The sequence below is a fragment of the Sturnira hondurensis genome, unplaced genomic scaffold, assembly GCF_014824575.4.
Source record: "Sturnira hondurensis isolate 20B ecotype Veracruz unplaced genomic scaffold, ASM1482457v3 Scaffold0017436, whole genome shotgun sequence".
NCBI classification, from domain to species: Eukaryota; Metazoa; Chordata; class Mammalia; order Chiroptera; family Phyllostomidae; genus Sturnira; species Sturnira hondurensis.
In genome coordinates, this window is record NW_028090067.1 from 15,641,366 (window position 1) to 15,654,148 (window position 12,783).

Below are 12,783 nucleotides of genomic sequence, written 5' to 3' on the forward strand. Positions count from 1 at the left end.
CTCACCCATCACAGGATCAGTTCTCAGAATAGAGAGGTACCTGTTGAATCATCCTCCCCACTTCCTGCCTCGTGCAGGCATCTCTCCAAGTGCTGAGCCATCCGCTTCTCTCTGCAGCCTGAGATATATCAGGATTTGCAGCCCTGGTGACAGGGGACAAAATAGGCTCCCATTTCCTTTGGAACCATGTAGCTAGTTTCCAGAGTGCTTGGCTTTTCAATGGAGTGAACAATACCCAGGTCTTTCCTTGGCTTTTTCTTTCTGCTTGCCACATTTTCTTCTGTTGGAAGGTGGGGTTTAGTGTCCTGGGGACAGAGGTAAACAGAGATTTTGGCTTGGTCAGGCAATGTAGTCATGGGCTGGTAGGTGCTCTTCCCTGAACCTCAGGTCCACTTTCTGCAGCACAGATGTTGTTCTTTGTTTGTGCCATCTGCCCTGGATCCCACTGTCTTTAGGATGGGAAACCATGCCTGGCAGGTGCCCGGAGATCCTGGGTGGGGCCAAGTGACTGCAGGTGGTATTTAAGGGGGTCTTGTGGGGAAGAATGGGCATCATGGCAATAAAAGCAGACATCTGTGGAGACAGACTGCCTCAATTTGAACCCTGGGTTACCACTTGGCCAAGTCATGTGACTGCCTGAGCCTTGGCTTCCTTACCTGTAAGATGAATGGGATCATAGTATGTTGTAGTGAGAATTAAGTTAGTGATATGTAGATGCTTAAAGCAGTAAACCCTTAATCCATGCTGGTTGGATTAGCACAGTCACAGAAGCCTAGGAGGGCTTTGACTTGGAGGCAGTCTGCAACATTTTAAAAGCAATCAATGGCCACTTGTGGGGATCAAGGCCCTGAGCTGGTCACTAAGGGTTCAGAGAGACCCTGCGATGCGCTCGAATAGTTTGAAGTCTAGTGGGCAAGTAGGTGTGGCTAGTCCAGGGGCTGCTATACCTATGAAGTAGTTAATGAAATATATGTTGCCTGCATTTAAAAAGCAGATTAGCCTCACGGGGCTGGCTCCACCACGTGAGGATGAGACGCTGAAGCTGAGTGGGGGCTGCCCCCTGGGCCAGGGGCCCTCTACTTGCCATAGTCCCCACTGCTCTCAGCTGCAGTCACATCTGACCTTCGTGTTCACGTGTGTTTGCTGCCTGGCCCTCTGGGGCTTTGCAGATAAAACACAGTGCGATGCGGGAGCTGTGGGAGCACAATGCGGGGTAATCGCTCAGCCTCGGTCAGTCAGGACAAGCTCCCCGAGGGAGGCAGTCACAGCTGCTTCTCTGTAAAGCCCGTGGATGCTGCCGAACACCCTCGTCTTTATGGCTCAAGGACATGGATAGAGGACAGAGTCAGAGCTGGCAGGGATCTCCTCACATAAAGTGACCAAGGCTCAGTGGCCTGCCTGAGACCACGCAGCTAGAGCTGCTGGCCCAGCTGAGTCTCAGGAACGGGCACAGTCCGAGACTCTGCTCTGGAAGCTGGAACTCAGTCCCACTGCTGCCACGCAGTGCCGCGTGGCCACGGGCACATCGTTCAATCTTTCCGAAGCTCAGTTTCCTTAGGTGGTAAGGAGGGCTAGGGATTCCGCTCTCAAACGAGTGTTCTGAGGACCAAATAATGAGAAAATGGTTAGGGGACCCTCAGCAGCTCAGGAAGACTCCAGACCTGTGAGGGTCAGCCACCTTCTCCCAACAGATTCTGGCGCCATCTGCTCGACAGAGGCCGTGATGGGGACCTGCCCCCCGCCCTGGCTTTGCCAGTCCTTTAGGGCAACATGCATGACCCTTTCCAGGTTTGGGCCCAGGAAGGGAATGTTTTGGGATTCTCTGACCATGGCTGTGAGCAGGACCCTGTTCCAGGAGGATCCAAGGTCAAAGGAGTTGCTGAGATAGAGATGGGAAGGAAGCAGAACTTCCTGAGAAAAAGAGGAGAAACGTCAACATGTCTTTTGTTTTCCTCACGACACCCACTACTGTGTATTGGGGGCCAGCTTTTGAGATGATACAGCAGTGTTCACTGCCCCCGTTGGGGTCCCTCTGTCCTGAGTCCAGAGTTTGGCTTTCTTCCGTATTGATTGAGTTTGTCTTTGGGCAAAACCTCACACTTCTGTAAACCTCAAAGTCCTCATTTGTAAAATGGGCTTCCTAAAAGAACCTATTTTATATAGCTTTTGGGGGCTCAAATAAGATTATATGGTAAAAGGTTTAGTACTGTAAGAAACTCAATAAATACCAATTATTACTATTATTGAAAATACTGTACTAATAACCTTTCCTCATGTTTTTACAGCATTTTTTCATTTATGAACTAGTTGTGCTTTCCTTTTCCTTTTCTTTTTTAAAAATATATTTTATAGATTATGCTATTACAGTTGTCTCATTTTTCTCCCCTTTATTCCCCTCCGCCCTGTAGCCCTCTCCCTCCAGCCTCTCCCCCACCCTAGTTCATGTCCATGGGTTGCACATGTAAATTCTGTGGCTTTCCATACTATTCTTAACCTCCCCCTGTCTATTTTGGGCTATTTTTAAAAAAGATCTTATTTCCTCTGTCTATTTTGTACCTACCATTTAGATTTCTTATTCCCTGTACCTTCCTCCCATCCTCGACCTTCCCCCTCCCCCCTGATAATCCTCCATGTTATGGAGGACAACTTTCTGTGAATCTGTCCTGTTCTAGTTGTTTGCTTTTTATTATTATTATTTTTAGGTTCAGTTGTTGATAGTTGTGAGTTTGTTGTCATTTTACTGTTCGTATTTTTTATCTTCTTTTTCTTAGATAAGTCCCTTTAATATTATATATAATAAGGGCTTGGTTATGATGGACTCCTTTAACTTGACCTTATCTGGGAAGCAGTTTATCTGCCCTTCCATTCTCAATGATAGCTTTGCTGGGTAGAGCAATCTTGGATGTAGGTCCTTGCCTTTCATGACTTTGAATACTTCTTTCCAGCCCCTTCTTGCCTGCAAGGTTTCTTTTGGGAAATCAGCTGATAGTCTTATGGGAACTTCTGTGTAGGTAACTGTCTCCTTTTCTCTTGCTGCTTTTGAGATTCTCTCCTGATCTTTAATCTTGGGTAATGTAATTATGATGTGCCTTGGTGTGTTCCTCCTTGGGTCCACCTTCTTTGGGACTGTTGGAGCTTCCTGGACTTCCTGGGAGTCTATTTCCTTTGCCAGATTAGGGAAGTTCTTCATTACTTTTTCAAATAAGTTTTCAATTTCTTGCTCTTCCTCTTCTTCTGGCACCCCTATGATTTGGGTTTTGGAAGATTTAACGTTGTCCCTGAGGTTCCTAAGCTTCTCCTCAGTTTTTTGAATTCTCATTTCTTCATTTTATTTGGGTTGTCTGTTTATTTCTTCCTTCTGCTCCAAACTGTTGATTTGAGTCCCAGTTTCTTTCTCTTCACTGTTGGTTCCCTGCACATTTTCCTTTATTTCACGTTTCATAGCCTTCGCTTTTTCCTCTATTTTGTGACTGTAGTCAACCATTTCTGTGAGCATCCTGATTACCAGTGTTTTGAACTCTGCATTTGATAGGTTGGCTATCTCTTCAGCACTTGGTTGTATTTTCTCTGGAGCTTTGATATGTTCTTTCATTTGGGCCTTTTTGGTTTTGGTTGTTTTTTGGTCTGGGCACACCTGTTATGTAGTAAGTGGCGGAGCCTTAGGTATTTGCTGGGGAGAAGCTACCCACATCTCTGCACTGTGGCGCTGTCTGCAAGTTCGGGGTCTGAGAGGGAACAATGTCACTTGCTCAGCTCTCCCCAGCTTTCGTTAACTTCCTCTAGTACCCACAAGCAAATTGGGCCCTTCTGGTGCTGATTCCCAGGTGGGTGGGTTTGTATACATTTTAGGACCCTGTGGGTCTCTCCAACGAACTCTCCTGTGAGGCTGGAAGCTTCTCCTGCTGCCTCAGCCACCACAGGTTTTTTCAGTCAGAGGTTTTGAGACTATTTCCCCACGCTGGGGCCCTGGGTTGCTCGATCTGTCTCGCTCCCCATTTGTTCCTCCTGGTTTATCTGCATGCAAATGGGGAACTGCCCGCTCCACTGGCCACCACCTATCCCACCTGGTCCACCATCTGCCACCTTGTCGCGAGTCCTCTCCACCCCACTGCCCATCTCCACCCCTCCTACCGGTCTGGGTGAATGTTTCTTCTTTGATTTTTTGGTTGTTGGACTTCCATACAGTTTGATTTTCTGTCAGTTCTGGTTGTTTTTTGTTTTTAAATTGGTTGTTGTCCTGCCCTGGCTGGTGTAGCTCAGTGGATTGAGCGCAGGCTGTGAACCAAAGGGTCACTGGTTCGATTCCCAGTCAGGGCACATGCCTGGGTTGTGGGCCAGGTCCCCAGTGGGGGCCATGTGAGAGGCAATCAAACATTGATGTTTCTCTCCTTCTCTTTCTTCTTCCCTTCCCCTTTCTCTAAAAGGAAATAAATAAAATGTTAAAAAAATAAAAAAATAAATTGGTTGTTGTCCTTCTTTTGGTTGTGTGAGGAGGCACAGTGTATCTGTCTATGCCTCCATCTTGGCCAGATAAATACCCGTTTCTGATCTAGTTGTGCTTTTCTTATCCCATTTGACCTTCACAGCAATTGTTCGAAGTGGCCAGTGCAGGGATTATAACCTCATTGCACAGATGATAAAATGAGCCAAGAGGGTAGTGATCTGCGCAAGGTCACTTACACAGCTTGTGAGTGGCAGGGTGAAGTTCAAGTCTTAGATGAAGGATGAGCAGTGCATCCACATCCACAGGGTCAGGCGAGACCACCCCCGCACAAGGCTGGGCTGCTCCTTGGGTGCTCCAGTTCTGTCAAAGACCCCTTTGTGGGGGAGTGATCTGGAGTGCTGCTTCCAGTCCTTCTTGACCCCAGTTGTAATCTGAGCCTGTGCCACCTCTGGGGGTGAGGAAATTTCTCCTTGTTCTGTGGCATCAGACTGACTTTTTTTTTGCATTTGTCCTAAAAATACCTTTAGGGGGTTCTCAGTAGCCCCTTGCCAGGCCTGGTTGCTGTTTACCAGGAGGTCCATGTGTTCTGAATTCTGGCCACAGGATGGCGCTCCTCCCAAAGGCATGAAAAGCCATGACCAGCGTTTGGACTGAATTTCAATGTCTCAGAGTCAATGAAACACCTACTATGTGCAAATCGCTATGGCAGCTGAGGAGAGGCCTTCAGTTATCCATTAATGCCTTATTAATATATACAAATAACAACAAGAATGACATTGGTACAGATTTTCATAGTTGAGCAATTTACAGAAATTGGTTCATTTTGCAAAACAATCCTGATACACTAGAGGATGTGGGTATTTCCACTCTCGTTTGAAGAGGAAACTGAGGCACAGAGAAGTGACAGGATTGTGTAAAGGCACAGAATAGACTGGCACCCCGGTGGGCACCCAGTGAATCATAGCTGGATGGAATGGGTGAGACCAGACACCTGTCCCTTCTGTGCCATTCTTTGTCCACGAGGGCAGGGATTGCCTTATTTGCCTTTCTGTGCCCACTGCCAGCACAGCCTCTGGTTGAGGCTTCAGCAGACCTCTGCAGCAGGGAGGAGAGAGGCAGGGGGCTCCCAACAGGCCACGCGGCCTCCCTGAAGCTGCAATGCTGAACAGCGCGCCAGCTGCAGCTTCCAGGCCAGCCCGGGAGGCTCTGGGTGCACTCAGGCTGAGAGATGCAGCCTCTGGGGTGGAGCTGGTGGAAGAGACTGCAAAGAGAGGTCACTGTTTTCACCAAGAGGCTGGGCAGGCAGGAGTGACTCACCATAATTTGACTCCAAAAGCTGCCAGGTGGCTAAGTGGTCAGGAGTAATTTATTTGTTCATTCATTCATTCATTCATTCATTTAACAAAAATTTCCTAAGGTCCTGCTGCATGCCGAAGGCAAGGGATACAGAGATGAAAACACAGCCCCCGTCCTCCTTGAGTGTTCAGAGAAGAGGGGGAGACAGAGGGTAATCACTGAACAATACAGGCCTTGCTCAGGAGCCTGTACTAAGTGCCAGGGGGTGACTGAGTCTTCAGGGGCAGGGGGGCAGGCTACACAGAGGAGGGAACTTCTCAGGCTCTTGAAGGATGAGACAAGTTTGCAGATTACCAGGCAAATAAAGTAGTGTGAAGGTGGAGGGAAGGAGAGTTGGGGCAGTGGTGTGTACGCAGAGTGAGAGCTGTCAAAGGCCCCTGTGCATTTGAAGGTAGGCAAGAGGTGCAGCCTGGAAAACAGAGGACAGCCAGGGCAGGGCCTCTGAAGCTTCCCTGAGCACTGTGAAGCATGTCCCGTAGGTGTCAGGGACGTTTCAAGACCTTGGAGCTCTGGGACACAAAGTGAACTCTGTGGCTCCTGCTGTCAGGGAGCCCAGAGGTTCATGGTGAAGACAGACAACGAGAAGATCGCCTCCCACATTTTCTGGGCCCTGACTACTTGTCACGCGTGGTGCTGAGTGCCCCGGAGCTTTGGCTCCCCTGCCTTACGAGGCAGGCGCTGTCGTCATTCCTGTTTTGTTGCTGAGTACACTGAGGCTGGGGGTGTTTGTGTGAGTTGGCCAAGGTCATGGTACTGATAAGGCAGAGTAAGGACTTTTTCTTTTTGCTTTTGAATAATGACCTTTATGAAAGCAAATTCAATAACTTCATATAGATTTTTTATGCAAATGCTGCAAAATTCAAAAGGTGGCCAGTGAAGTTGCCCTTGACATCCCTGCTTTCAGCCCTTCCTCCCCAGAAATGACCACTCTTACTCGTTTCTTACTGTTCTAGAGATCATCTATCCAGACTCAAGCGCAAAGGTAAGAAAAGAAAGTGCACGTGAATCACCATCGTGGGCTTCAAGAACAGCCTGCAGAGGACTGACCCAGACTGTGTGTGTGTGCGTGTGAGCTAGAAGAATGGTATCACTAAATTACAGTTTGAGCAAGGGTCAGAAGGGTTTGGTGGGTGGGAAAGGGGTGGGGTGTGTGTGTGATGGTGGAGGGCTGCACTCAGGGTGGGGGTGGTGTTGGAATGGAGAGGAGGACCAGGACCAGTGGGGCCTGGGGAGAGATGGGGAGGGGCTGGTGGGGGGAAGAGAGGCTGCTGGACGGCTGCCCTGATGGGCTGGTGCCTGGTGGGGTAGAGGTGCGCTAAGAAGGAAAGAGGTGGTCCGTGGGGCAGGGACAGTTCCTCTCTGGGGCCTCATACTGGCCCCTGGAGCCCTTCCAGCCCATTGGGCTGCACCACGGAACTGAGCTGCTGGCACTGGGCTGACAAGGAGGCCATAGGCTCACGAGTTCGGGAGGTGTGGCCTGAGTGGGGGATTCTGGGCAAGTCATTTCTCTCTGTAGGCTCTAGTGCCAGATAGGGCTCACAGAGGTTTGTTCTCCCAGTTGCTCTTCCCAAGGAGGGAAAGGTGGGCCGTGGGGAGTGGAAGGGCTTGGGAGGGGCCCTGGCAGGAGGTTTCCAGGCTGCATCCCAGCAAGTGTCCATAGCAGAGCTCTCCTAGGCAGGGTGGGCGGCCGATATGGGGCTATAGCATCATGTGCTATACCTAACTTGTATTGTGCTATATTACACATGTGTAATATGTGTATAATGTGTAACATATAGGTCATTTTGTTTGATTGTCACCTGGTTTGAGACCAATTTCCAAAACAAAGAGTAGGTTCCCTGCCGTGCTTCCACTCTCTCTGATGATGCTCAGACGGCTTCCTCTCCAGGCGTGGGAGCCCCTTTTAGTTGGACACTGAGCCTTGTGACCCAGGCCTTGTAGTGTTTGGTAACTTCCTGGCTTTCTGGAAGAACACGATGTTCCAGATTCATCTTGTACTTTCCTTTCCCAAGTCCTGGAATCAGCCATTTCTTCGGGGAGCCCTGGTTCACTTCCATGAGCAATGCTATTTGGAGGCCACAGTCCTCGGGTTGGGGAACTGGAGGGAGGTGGCAAGCACCGGAGGGTCTGGGCTGCCCTTTAGCTCTGGTGACCTTGAGCCAGTCCCTCCATTTCCCCTGGGGGTGAAGGATTAGAGGACCAGTGAAGTCCTCTCCAGACTCATCTGAGGCCAAGAACAGGACGTCCAAAATATTCGTGCCGTGTGCCACATCTGCAGGGGCACAGTGGAAGCCCACGGGCCTGGATTCCGGCCATAACTCTGCGTCTGCGTGTCTGAGAGACTCTGGGCAATTTCCTTAAGCTCTCTGAGCCACAGGGTCCTCATGTGTGAGGAGGGGATGATAACACCTGCCTCGCAGGACATTGGAGAGGATTGTACGAGACAATGCATGGAGATAGATCTCTGACATACCTCACCTGGACCCTGTGTCTAGTGGATGTACTTCCCTTCCTCCCCCTCCTCAGTCATGTGACTGCAGCACCCAGGAGGTGGAGACTGGGTTACTGGTTGGTTTGGGAGAGGGGAAGGGAGGTGGCTAGGAAAGAGGAAGAATTTGGAAAATCGAAGTTCATGGGCAAAGAGGAGAGGAGGATAAGTCAAAATAGGGGAGATTTTAAACATTTTTAAAAAAGATTTTATTTGTTTACTTTTAGAGAGGGGGAAGAGAAAGAGAGAAACGTCGATATATAAGGGATATATTGATAGGCATGCTCTCGCATGCCCCCCACTGGGGACCTGGCCTGCAACCCAAGCATGTGCCCTGATTGGGAATTGAACTGATGGCCTTTTGGTTTGTAGGTCGGTGCTCAATCCATTGAACCACACCAGCCAGGGCTAAACACTTTTTAAATGTAAGTGTAGTTGGTACATAATATTATATTAGTCTTGGGGGTCCAGTATAGTGATTCGACACACGTACTGTATGATGCGAGCACTGCATTATGCCTGGTTATTATCTGTCACATTATAGGCTTATTGCAATCTTTTTTACTATATTCCCCTTCACCATTTTCCATCTACCATCTCAAACCCTCCCCTCTGGCAACCATCAGTTTGATCTCCATTTCTATGAGTTTGTTTTTGTTGTTTTGTTTTTTATATTTCACATAGAAGTGAAACCATATGATATTTGTTTTCCTCTGTCTGAATTACTTCACTTACCATGATGGGAAGAAAATTTTAATCACCATATTAAGAAAGGCTCTGTTTGCTTGGGGGAGATGGAGAGCCTCCTGTCACTGGAGGTATGCAAGTGGAGGCTGAGGGACCATATGCCATAGAGATATTCTTGTGAGGATTCCTGCTTTGGCCAGGAGGTTGACTGATTCATTGAGCAAACTTTTGGAGATGGCTGTCCTTGCCAGGCCCTGTGATGGAACAGGGGATGCCAAGGTGAGCTGAACAGGGCACCGTCCCTGGCCCAAGGAGCTCCCTGTCTGGGGAATGAACTGATCCCTAAGGTCCTTTCCACGCTGCGGTTTTGTGCTTTGACGCGTTCAAGTCTTGGAGGGATTGGCTGGAGGTTTCCAGTGTGCGTCTCTTGATATTGATCCACTGGAGCTGGAGCTGGCTGGGGAGCGGCAAGAGGAGGACGCCGCAGTGTTATTAGTGCGGAGGACACGCTGTAATCTATCAGTGTCACCCTGGTCACAGCTGGCCTGGGAGGCGTCCTGCAGTTAACTCCTCCCTTTCCAGCAGCCACCAAGCACACAACTTGTATGGCACCCTCCCCAGCACCTCCGTCTGTCCCTAGGGGAGGGCCGGTGTGGGTGTTTACTCTCTTTTTCTCCCTGGCTCGAGCTCTCTGCCCCAGTCACAGGGCTATATTCAGTGCTTCCTAACACGCCTTGGTCATTCCTGCCTCTGTGCTTTCAGCTACCAGGCTTTCCTACTAGCCTGGTCACCAAGTCTGCTCCCATCCACCCACCTACCCACCCACCCACCGGTCCATCCATCCATCCATCCATCTATCCAGCATCTTAGCATTTAAAAATCCATTCATTTTTCCATTTTCAACCTACTATCCATCTATCCATCCATCTAATCATCTATTCTTTGACCCTCCATCCATTCAACTTTTCGATTCAGTTCAGTACAATTCAATTCAATTCACCTTTATTCACTTCATAAGATTATTAGGCCTTGCTGTGTGCCAAGCAAGTGATAAGTGAGTCATGTCTCTACTGTCAAGGAGCCCCTGGGAAAAATTCTCCTCATCCTCTATGGCCAGTTTTGAGTCTCACTCCTGTTAACCCTTTGCCAGTGTCTCCAGTTGACTCTAAAGGGCTGTCTCCTAGAAGCCGGTTAGCATGGTTTTCGCACACTCTACAGGACAGAGCTAAGACAAGAAGAGAGGCAGGGTGAGGGAAGGAGGTGAGAGTGAGGTGAGCCAGTGGGACAGGAGTTTTGGCTCCATGGAAGGCGCTCCCATTCAGTGGTGGGTGCTCTGACTGAGTGGGCGTGTACTGGGGGTGAAGATGAAGAGGAAGGGGCAAGGGGGTTCTGATGGAGAAGTGTGTGAGTACAGGGTGAAGATGTGAGCACTGGAACCAATAGGCTGCCTGGCTGACCACCCCGCTCCACCACATTCTTGCTGTGTGACCTTGACCGTGTATGGTAATCTCCCTGAGCCTCATTTCCTCATTTGTAAAATGGGTATAACAACAGGATCTATCTCATAATGTTGCTGCTAGCATTAAAATGTAAAGTGCTTAGCTAATGCCTAGCACGAGGGGAAGCTCAGTGGACCTTAGCTATGGCCGTTGTTGTTCTCCACTGGGCTCCAGCTCCTGGAGGCTCCGTGCTGGGAGCTTTCACGGCCAGCGTCTCCTCAGCACTGCAGCCTTGAACCCCATGCAGGGGTCATCTAGCCCATGTCCCCCAGCCGGTGAGGGTGAAGCTGGGCCTCAGGCTCGGCCTCTCTAACTGCACCGCCCATGCTTCCCACCCTGCGCCTCCTGCCGCCTTCCCTAGGGCAGGTGCTCCGAGAGGTGGGGTCCTGAGACCCCATCTCAGTTCCTGTCGGGGTGCTCTTCCAGCCTTCCTGAGGCGTAGCTTTGAGCTGCTAGTCATCATTCCACGTGTGTTTTCTCTCTTCTCCAGAGAGGGTGAGAGCCAGGACAAATTTCCTTCTCTACAGCAACTGAAGTATCGACTTCAGCAGTGCAAGCGGCAGAATTTATGATGTTTCCCTTTATGCTTTGCTTGCCAGGAAGCTTGTATTTTTTGTCATATTGCTTCCTCCTTTCCATGGCTGTGGTTTTCTACCTTTAATGTTCTTTTTTATTTATGTGTCTTTTTACTGTAAGCTGTTTCACTCATAGAAAGAGCTGCATAAATAGAGCTTCACTGAATGGAAAAGGGCCAATTGCAAATCACAGGTAAATCAAATGAAACCGTGAGCATCAGGGAAGAGGCTGTCTTACTTGTGCCTGTTCCCCCCCAGAGTCTAGCCCTGGCTCTGGCTTCGTGAAGTTTGCATGGGAGCTCAGGGGTGATTTTCCCGTCATGTCTGGGTCAGGGGGCTCTCTTGGTGCTTAGAATGGAATCCAAAGGCCTGCCCCACGAGGACCCACCTCTGCCCACCTTTCTATCTCATCCTGTGCCACTGGTCCTTTGCTCACCTGGGTCATCTTTTAGATCTACTCATAGGCCAGTTCCTTTCCTGCCTCAGGAAAAGAGGCTTTGCACATGCTGTTCCCTCTGCCTGGAGCCCTGCCTTCCCTTCCATCTCATTTTTGTCTGGCTTACCCTTCTTACCCTTCAAACTGTAGCTGAAAGTCAGCATCTCTGTGAGGCCTCCACTGGCTGCTCTATTGCTCTAAAACAGGGGTGTCAAACTCATTTTCACCAGGGGTCACATCAGCCTTGCGGTTGCCTTCAAAGGGCTAAAATAGTTTTAGGACTATATAAATGTAACTACTTATCAAATGTTAAGGAGTTGAAATTACATTTGGCCCTTTGAAGGCAACTGCAAGGCTGATGTGGCCCCTGGTAAAATGAGTTTGACACCCCTGCTCTAAAGGGTTGTGGTAGCTAGCCTTCAGAGATGTGCCCCTGGCATTTCCTCATTGCTCACCCGTGCGCTGCTCCTCCCATCAGGTGTCCTCTCGCCAAACTGGCCTTGGGACTTGCTTTGACCAACCGAATATGGTGGAGGAAACCATGACGCTTCCAAAGCTAGGCCTTCCGATGACCGGCAGCTTTCGATTTGTGCCACTTGGCACCCAGCTGCCATGCTGAGGGACACCCAAGACACACAGAGAGGCCACAGCGGGCAGAAATGAAGGCGTCAGGCCAGCAGCCCCCGCTGAGCCCCCAGCTGACAGCATTGGCTGCAGCATCCGAGTGAGCCAGTTTGGTTGCTCTAGCCCAGCCGGGCCCAGGATGCCTGCCTGTAGCCGCAGTCACCACCATGTGGAGCAAGAGTGCCCAGCTGAGCAGATAATAAAATGCTTTTTGTTGTTTTAAGCCACTAGGTGTTTGATAACCAAAGGAAGAAAAATCAGTCTACATTTTACTTTTTTCAGATGAATTTACTTCATAGCACTCATGACAATCTGTGATTATAACTTTATTTGATTCTTAACTTGCTAATGTTCCCTCTTCCCCTCTGGAACGTGATTTATAAGAGGCTGGCGCGGTGGCTGTCTGGGTAGCCGCCACTCCCAGTGCTGAGCACGGAGCAGTGCGTAATGGGAGCTGGATGGATGCATGAATGAATGCGTGAGTGAATGAGTGAAGGAAAGGCATCAGAGCTGTCTTGAGTGTTCCTGAGAACCCAGCTGGGGCAGCACCAGGAAGGAGGTGGGAACAGCCTAAGCCTCAGCCCTCAAGGGCTTTTACAGCCCAGAAGTGTGAAGCCGCTCCTGGCACTGCCTTTGCACCCCAAGTCCCCCAGCCCCTGCCAGGGAGAATGTCC